This window comes from Zea mays, chromosome 10 (genome assembly GCF_902167145.1).
Source record: "Zea mays cultivar B73 chromosome 10, Zm-B73-REFERENCE-NAM-5.0, whole genome shotgun sequence".
NCBI lineage: Eukaryota > Viridiplantae > Streptophyta > Magnoliopsida > Poales > Poaceae > Zea > Zea mays.
The window spans coordinates 19,011,687-19,020,861 of NC_050105.1; the positions used below are offsets into that span (position 1 = coordinate 19,011,687).

At 46.2% G+C, this 9,175-nt stretch overlaps 1 non-coding gene across 1 annotated transcript; it reads left to right on the forward strand.

Moving 5' to 3' along the window:
- The first annotated feature begins 8,694 nt into the window (after nt 1–8,694).
- Nucleotides 8,695–8,766, forward strand: TRNAP-AGG (transfer RNA proline (anticodon AGG)). The gene has a single exon. It is a non-coding gene; the product is annotated as a tRNA-Pro (tRNA).
- The last annotated feature ends 409 nt before the right edge of the window (nt 8,767–9,175 follow it).

Consider the following 9,175-nt stretch of genomic DNA (forward strand, 5'->3'; position numbering starts at 1 on the left):
GCCTTGTTGAGAGGGAGGGGGCCTCCATCTCCCATGAGTCAGTAAACTATCCAAAGAAAGGGGAAGGCTAAAAAAGGACTCACCAGGTCGCTCGACCTTGCCTTATTGAGAGGCAGGGGCCTCCATCTCCCATAAAGTCTGACGTCACCCTCGTCATGACACCAAGAACGTGAGCCTCAACCTCCTCCTTCGTAAGGTTCTCGGTGGAATAACGATTGTGATCATCCACACTAGAGAACCACCACATCAGAATCTAGTGGGCCATTAGTGGTTGGATTCACCGCTGCATGAAGGTGTAGATCAGCCTCTCGCTAGAGAGACCCCTCCGTTCAGCATGGCAACGACCTCCAACATGTAGTCGATTTTCGACTTGAACTTCTTCTCCGCACCATAGTTCCACTCGACGTTGGACACCGGTACTCGACTGGTCAACTGCGACGCACTCCCTTCGAGATTTTTCACATAGAACCACTTGCCCTCGTAGCTGCGGACGGAGGATAGGAAAGGAATCTGCAGGTATAGGATGCCTACCGCGAGCCACACATCTGGATGGTAAAGCTACAAACGTGCGATTGGTCGTTGTGGACGGTGGACAGCCGTGGGCTAAACAAGTGCCTCCACAGCTTCAAGTGGGGCTCATGCCAAGGTAGGCCTCACACAGCATGATGAAACACGCTATGTGGAGGACTGAGATGGGATGCAAATTCTGACTGGTGCGGGGAAAGCCCGAAGCCGCACTCATAGAAGGAGGCAGGCATGACCACCTCGCCAACCTGCAGCACAGGTGCCTCGCCTTCCTCCTCCAACCGCCACCCTAAGATCGCCTCAAGGGGGAAGGAACCCTTTACTCACTAAGCCCTCGACATGACTCCAGGAGATCGAGCAACACGGGAAGGAAGCCATGGGCATAGAGAGAGACGAATGAGCATGGACACTCGAACAGGCAGAGAGCGCAAAGGCAAGGAGACTTCAGGGAAGAAGTGACAACAAGGGCATAAGAAGATGGTAAACGTAACTGACCCAAGGTACCCTCCCTCTATTTATAGCCACAAATGCAGGTAGGGAGAACGATGCTTGGCGAGTGGGCCCACCATGTCCATGATGTCGGAAGATCGGTCTCTCCAATTTCTGACCGCCTCGGACCCGAGCAGAGAAGCTCCCTATTTTGCAGATGGTTTTCTGCCTTTGGCAGAGCACCAAGAGAACACGCTGCACAAGGGGCATGCCTGCGCCAAGCAAGACATTATCCATCCCGTCAAGCCACCCACACACGCCAGTGCCAGATAGGACGTCGCCTTTCCCGTCGGTCGCCCATGCCAAGCAGCGTCATGATGGCATCCTCTTTCTTTGCACCGCCACTAAAGTCGCAACCACCTTAGGCCAACAAGGTGAAACAAAAGTTACCATACCCTTCATGTATAGCGAGGGGCGACCCAAGTAAGCTCCCAGCGAGCCTTAAGCTAGGTGATCGACACATCGGTCATTTGCTTGTAGTCGCATCCATGGTCGTACCTCACATTCGCCTATGGTAACCCGGTTTATGAGGTGGCCACTGGCCCCTCTTTCGTCGGCCAAACCGACCAAAGGGCCGACATAGGGTCGAATAAGGAAGAACTTGATGAGATGCCCCCAATGGGCCAAGCCCCAAGCAGACCACTCGCCAAGACCAGACCCTAATGGAGGGTGGTCGGTTCTCACTTGGATAACCCGTCAGTAGCTCGACGGCCTCCTTCGCCGCGCCGACAAGGCCGGTGAGGGATGACCCTCCTCTCAAAAGGATCCAAAATCCTTTCGATAGGGATGCATGCACAAAATAAAACCCACGATCAATGCGACCAAATCAGAAATCTAGTCTAGGACTATTCCTAGCTCCAGCACTAACTGGGCATACGCACGACACAAGCAAAGAACTATGCCAACCATCATAAAAGGGGTTCATACTAAAACTAAGACAAACTAGATAAACCCCCAAGCAATCCTCATGGATTACTCAGGGGATCGGGGGCTACATCTAGTAGATGTGATTGCGCCCACCCAAGACTAGTTCCGAACCAGATAAACCCCCGAGCAATTCTCATGGATTACTTGGGGGCTCGGGGGCTACATCTAGCAGATGTGCTTGCACTCACTTGAGACTCTAGTTCCCAACAATAAAGCCTCCGAACAACTCAAAGAAACTGAACAAAGGCTCGGGGCTGCTGACGGGTACCCAAGAACAAGGTACCCAAAGTAAGCCCATAACTCATGGCAACCCATCTTGGCCAACTAGGTCCCGTCGAGCAACTCTGCAAGGTGGACTAGCCAACTAGGACCCACCGAGCAACTTTACGACCCTAACTCCGTCAGTGTCCTCTGATGGTGGAAGACGCCACCACCACACACCGTCTAGGATGACGCCACGACACGCTAGAAGGATGGTGAAAGATCTCAAACAAACATGATGAGGCGTCAGCACATACAACCATCAATGTCCTCTGACTCTGTCCCATGGGTACCATCGGGCATCGTTACTTAGAACCTCAGCATCGGAGTTTCTACAATGACTTGCATACCGGGTAGATGGAGCGATCTGCCATACTGGGCGTTCAACTACACATGAACCAGAAGACGAGGTCAGGCAAGCTACGTTAGCATGACTACCATAGATTGCAGGAGGCGCTCACGTTCATATAACAAGTCCCCTGTAAAGGCCTCTCCCTTGAACTATAAAAGGGGGACGACCAAGCAGCAAGAGTAAGAGCATTCTGCCTGAGTTCTCCACTCCCTCATTCTCACATTTGCACCCATTGTAACATGTTCCTTAGAGAATACTACGTTCAACTCTACACTGTACTATGGCGAAAGCTTGAACCAGTATAAGCCTCTTGTTCGAATCTCTCGATTCACCATTCAGAGTGAGTCCATGTTAGCCTCCCCCAATGAACATAAACTTTATTATATCCTCGATTCTGAAACCATGACAAAACCATGCATGCTCTCCCCAATGTAACATTGAATAGTTTCTTGTGCTCCTCATTGAAACTTTTAACATGGTCACACCTTTTAGAAAACACACACACACAAATACTAAAAATTTTGTGCACTTCCATAATTGTGTACACACAAATGTTGAAGTAAATGTTATTTGATATATGTTTTAGAGCATTTGCACTAAATTGAGAAAGACAATCCACTTGCATTAAAAATGAATTGTAGGAAAAATAGCTCTAGCAAATACCCTTTCTCAGTCCCCCTTTTCTATATTGTTTTCTTAATATCTCAAGACCTCCCTTTAATACTATAAATGGTAAGGATCCAACAACCTTTTTTCAATCCCTTTACCTCCTTCGTCTATCACTAGCATCCGGACCCTGCTCTATTGCATCACGCATATGAGGTTGCCAGTGGGATGCCTCATTGTCGAGCAGAGGATAGCTTCATAGCCATCTATAATGAGTGAGTAATTATGCACCATCCATGGTGTGCCCGTAGGGGCTACACTCTCTTAGGGTATGCGCTATTACATGCTCTTCAAGGTGCACATCGACTAGTTCCATGCCCTACAACTCAGCCTCACCATCTGCGACAAGGACGACGACCTCCCTACCATCAACACTGATGGCAACCTCATGTAGCTCACCTAAGACTTCAACTTATCTTACTTCAATGTTGTAGAAGAGAAGGCAGAGGTGCTAATAACCATAGTAATGTGTGTAAGGCTATACCTAGAGGTGTTCCTACCACACATGGTAACACGTGCTAGTTGTGATAATGTGGAGCCACTTAGGCTTCCTACTTCATCTATGTGAGGCTTGGTTGGAACCCCTAAAAAAGGAGATGGATGATGAGAGATCAAGTGGGCCTGAAATGAATGGGCATTCTAAGGGCGAGCAGAGATAGTGGACACAAATATGGATGCCTTAGAGAAATGACTAGACATGAATTGGACCGACATGTACATTGACAACCTAGGTGGCATATCTTGTAGAGGCACGACGACTAAGAACCATGACCTCTCGAAAGTGCATGTGATCGATGATAGTAACATCAAATCATTGAATAGGAAGAACAACACCATCAATACAAACATCACCAAATTAGTGTTGATGGATATGCTAAGATCTAAGGTAGGAAGATAGAAACCATGCCTCTTCTCCTTAACACACTATGTAGTAGTTTCTCATGTTCCTCATTGAAACTTTTAACATGGTGTCTAAGTTACAACACAATGTTGAAAGTACTAAAAAATGTCATCTGTTTTTATAATTACGTACATCATACAGAGGTTAAAGATAGATCTTACATCATATATATTTTAGAGCATCTTGACCACATTGAGAAAACAAACCACTTTCACAAAAACAATGGGGATGTACAGGGGTTACAAAGAGACTGCCCTTATCACGAATCATCATCTTTCCTTATTTGTTTACACAAGCTGGTATGGTTCTGACATGTGGGCCAAGTCACTGAAGTCTGATGTAACACCCTGAATTTGGGGGTATAAAATTTCTTCTCTAAATGCCTAGCAAATTCAGGAGTTACCTCTTGTCTCTCTCTCTAGACTTCATCTCTCCTACTTTTGTTTAGAGTTAAGTTAATTAGGTTAGGGGTTAATTATTTATTTTGTCAAAACTAGGTGAGTCATGACTTGTTGCATCATGTTGAGCCTAAATTATTATTTGATTTGATGCATATGTTTGAATTGGTTTGAATTTGAAATTTGGTTTGAATTTGATTTGAAATCCATAGAGAAAAATAAAAAGAAAAGGCATTGAAAATTCCAGGGAAAAAGAAAAACCAAATTCAGCCCACTCGGCCCAACTCAACCCAGCCAAACCGCGCGCGCCCGCGTTGCCTGACAGGTGGACCCCACCTGTCAGCGACAACCCGCGTCCACGCACGCGCGCTCTCTCTCCCTCTCTCCCTCCGCTGCCCGGCGGGACCAGCCCGTCGGCGCTGATCCTTTCGCGCACACGCCCGTTCTCTCTCGCTGCTCAGTGGGACCTCCCTATCAGCGCTGACCGCCCGTTCGCACGCTCGCCCTCGCTGGCCTGCGGACCCCGCATGTCAGCCACTACCCCTTCCCTAACCTCCCGCTTGTGCTCTCCGCCGTGGACACACCCACGACCGCACGTTTCCCGACCATGCCCCCACACGCCCGAGTCCTTTTCTGGAGCCCGCACCCACTCACTCGCTCCCCTCGCTCTCTCCCTTGCTCTACGCACGCGCCCGTGGAGCTCCGCCGTGGTCCGTCGCCCGTTTCGGGGCCGCTGTCGAGCGTCTGCCGTGTCCGTTGCCTCGGTGAGCTTCGCCTCTTCGCCAGTAATGCGGGACACCCTCTAGTTTGCCCCCAACCCCTCTGTTTCGCTCGGTCCGCGCTCACCGGCCTTCTCCCCGTGTAGCCGAAGCTCCGCTGTCGTCGACCCATGGCCTCCTTGCGTCCCCGCCATTGCTCAGGCGCTCCAGATTTCCCTCTCGAGGTGAGCAACTCCCCAACACCGTGCATTGCCCTTTCGTCCGTGCAATCGCTCGCCGGAGGAAGTCTGCGTCGCCGCTATGCCATCCCGCCACAGACCGCCACTCTCTGGTGCCCCTACGCCGGTGTCGTGCCCATGATCGTGTCCGTCGTGTCACCTCGAACCTTCCTGTGCCCTTCCCAGCGCCCCATGGCCCCTAGCGCGTCGACGCCCTCGTCTTCGGCGAACCTCCGCCGCAGGCGCGAGCGACACCACCGCTGGCGGTCAGGGAACCCTGCCCGTGGTTGCCATTGGATATCGGGCGTTCATCCGAGATTGAGCGGCCTAGGTTTAATTAGACTAGATCTAATCTCAACCGTCTGTTTCGGATCCGGCCGCTCGGGTGTGTGTGCCCTCGCCGCGCCCCTACCATCGGGCCCAGCCTGTCAACCCCGCTGACACCAGGTCGTTGTCTTCCCTATCCCACCTGTCAGTCGCGCTCGCCCGTCCGCGCGCGCACTCGTCCGCGAGATCTGATCTCCGTCATTCCTTTGCGATCGTGCTGTTGAGATAGACCGATACCCCTTCGCATTTAGTTTTGTTAAAGAGACCCCTAGTTTTCTGAAATCAACCTGTCGTCCCTGGTTTTCACGCGTAGGTCCATGTATTCTTGCATATAGAACCCTAGACTTTTATTTAATCACAGAATCAGACCTAATTTAGGGTTTTAAATTCCAAAACTTGTTTATTTCATATCTTTTGCAGATGAACTCCGAATTAGTGATTCAAATTGCAAAATGTTCATGGGATTATTCTCTACCTATTAAAATTATGATCATTCACTATCTGCACATTCTAATTTTATGCCTAGACTATAGATTAGTTTAGGTAATGATTTATTTATTAAATAGGAAAAATAAAAATGAAAACCCTAATGATAATTAGATGCTTAACTTTGTGAGATTAATAATATGTAAGTATGAATCTATCTGTGGTATAATTTTTGTGTCTTATTAAAATAAGTGGAATCTAATTATGTAGACTATAGAGATAGACAACACTTAGAGAATCACAAACTTCTATGTGTGCTAGTTCACCCTAGAACCCAAGTTACCTCTTGAGTTTATACTGTTCTTTTGAGATGTGTTCACTTGTTTGTACATGTTTGGTGTATTGTTCATTTGTCTTTATCCAAATGTATTGAATGCATGATCGTTTTATTTAGACAACGAGCAGCCCGTGGTTCCTGAGTGTGTTGCCGAAGACCTTCCTGAGCAACAACCTGGTGAAGGCAAGTGTCCTTTGATCTATTATGTCCTACTTACTTTATAATTCATTGTTCTGCATTACTTTATTTGAAACTTAAGGATTGACTAGTCTATATTTATTTTATCCTTGTTTACCTTTGGGTTATTATGATTAGCTTTATGCTATTGCTTTACTTTAATCAACGAACATGATATGAATATTTATGATAAGATGATGTTATCTCGATGATGATCTTGTGATACTTTATGTGACTCAGGTTGTTTCTTGAGTACCTCTCCGTAAGGACCTGTTCGTTGAGTGACCACCCAGGTTAACAGTGCAACCATGAGGGTGGAATGGGATGCCCTTAGCTGAATAATTAGATGAACCTGGGGGTGTAGTTGGCTTTGCCGGAGGGCCGTCAATGGGGCCGGGGCATAGTGCTCGCTCTGCTAAGGGTGGGTGCTGAGGTTCATTTGATTTGGTTTTGTTAGTCACCCACCTTAGGGAGGGGTGCTGTGTTTGTACGACTGACGAAACCTAACGAGCAGATATGCACCAGGGGAGTCTTTGTAAAGGCTACGTAGTGAAACCCTGCCAGGTCACCTTGGTAGTGATTAATGGGGAGTCATGATCTCCAGGCAGAACGGGAATCACGGCTCATGGGTAAAGTCTGCAACCTCTGTAGAGTGTTAGAAACAGGTATATCAGTCGTGCTCACGGTTAAGAGCAGCCTTGGGATCCTCTTTGATTAGAAGAACTCTGGATACTTATATGATTATGGTTAATGATGATAAATATAACTCTAATGTATTTCCTCCTGGAGGGAGTACTTTTGGGTAATAACTGAGTTTAATACTAAAACTTGGCTTTACTATTAGTAATAAAACTTGACTAACTAAAAGCAACTGCTTAACCTTAACGTCACATACAGCTAGTCCACTTTAGCCAAATGGGACATTAGATGAGTACGTTGATGTGTACTTACCCTTACTTTAAAAATCACCCCACCCTAGGTTGTCCCCACTGTATTCAGTGCTCAGGAGGCGATGCAGGCAACATGGAGGACTTTGAGGAGTTCCAGGACTACGACGAGTTCTAGTTATGTTAGTAGCAAACCGCTAGTCAGCTGCCTGTGAAGGCCTTATCTGCTACGTTCGCTTTTTCTGCACTTTGATAATATTAATGACAATGTTATGTTAATAACTCTGTGGATGCCCTGTACATCTTGATGTAATAAAGTACCTTTTTCGCTATCTATTTTGAGCAATGTGTGATGATGTTCAATTATGTAATCGATGTGTACGTGAGTTTTTTTTATCCTGGTACGTACATAGTTCGTATTAGGTTTTCCTTCCAAAACCGGGTGTGACATCTGAGTCGGAGTTCCTTGGTTAAATTCGAGTTGTTGTCCGAGTCGCTTGGTCGAGTCTGAGTTGTCCGAGTCGCTTGGTCGAGTCTGAGTTGCATGATCCCATCAGTCAGAGTCTGCATTGTCGACGTGTCTTAAGTACCCCTATGGCCCTATTATATATCTTTAATAGAAATGACCTGACCTAAATTAAACCAACCTAGATATGGACAAACTAGGTGGCGTTGCTTCTAGAGGCACAACGACCAACAACCATGACTTCTTGAAGGTGGACGCGATCCATGGCCACAACGTTAGCTCGTTAAATTGGCAAACCAATGGCATCAACATAGGCATCGCCAGATTGACACTAATGGCTATGCTGAGTTCTAAGGCAAGAAGATAGAAACCATGCCTCTTCTCCCCAAATGCACTACCAAGTAGTTTATCATGTTCCTCACTGATGGCACAGTTGAAAATACTCATAACATAATATAATATAAATTGAGCCGGCATATAAAATATAAGATCTCGAATTACAATATAGGCAAAGTGTCCTGGGAAGTTCATTTCTGTGATTTGCTAATACGGGAATAAAATGATATAAACACATATATTACGTTACATATATAGTAGTTATTCAAAAACAACAAAAAAGGGCATTTGGTCTAGTGGTATGATTCTCGCTTAGGGTGCGAGAGGTCCCGAGTTCAATTCTTGGAATGCCCCTTTCATTCATTTTTATTTTATGTTTTTCGTTTTAAAATAGAAATTATTTTTTTAATCGAGGCCGTTGCCACTTTCTGTTTCTTTTTTCATTTTTAAAAATATATATTTTAATCCAGGCCATTGCAACTTTTTATTGGTAGTTGTAGCGTGTTCAAATTGACAAGACATGAGATTTGCCTCGTGCCGTCCGCCATCCAACTTAAAAGCATTAGCTTCAATACTTATATAAAATTTAGTTTTCTAAATCACACATTTAAGAAGTTGTTAAATAACTTTAAGATTAAAACATTGTTACTTTTTCAATAGCTCTCTAAATATAGTTTGTAATTTTGTTTTAAATATATCCACGTCAAAAAAGTCACTATTGTCAACATCCACCTTCGTTACCTACGTAACGCTGCCAGTTTTT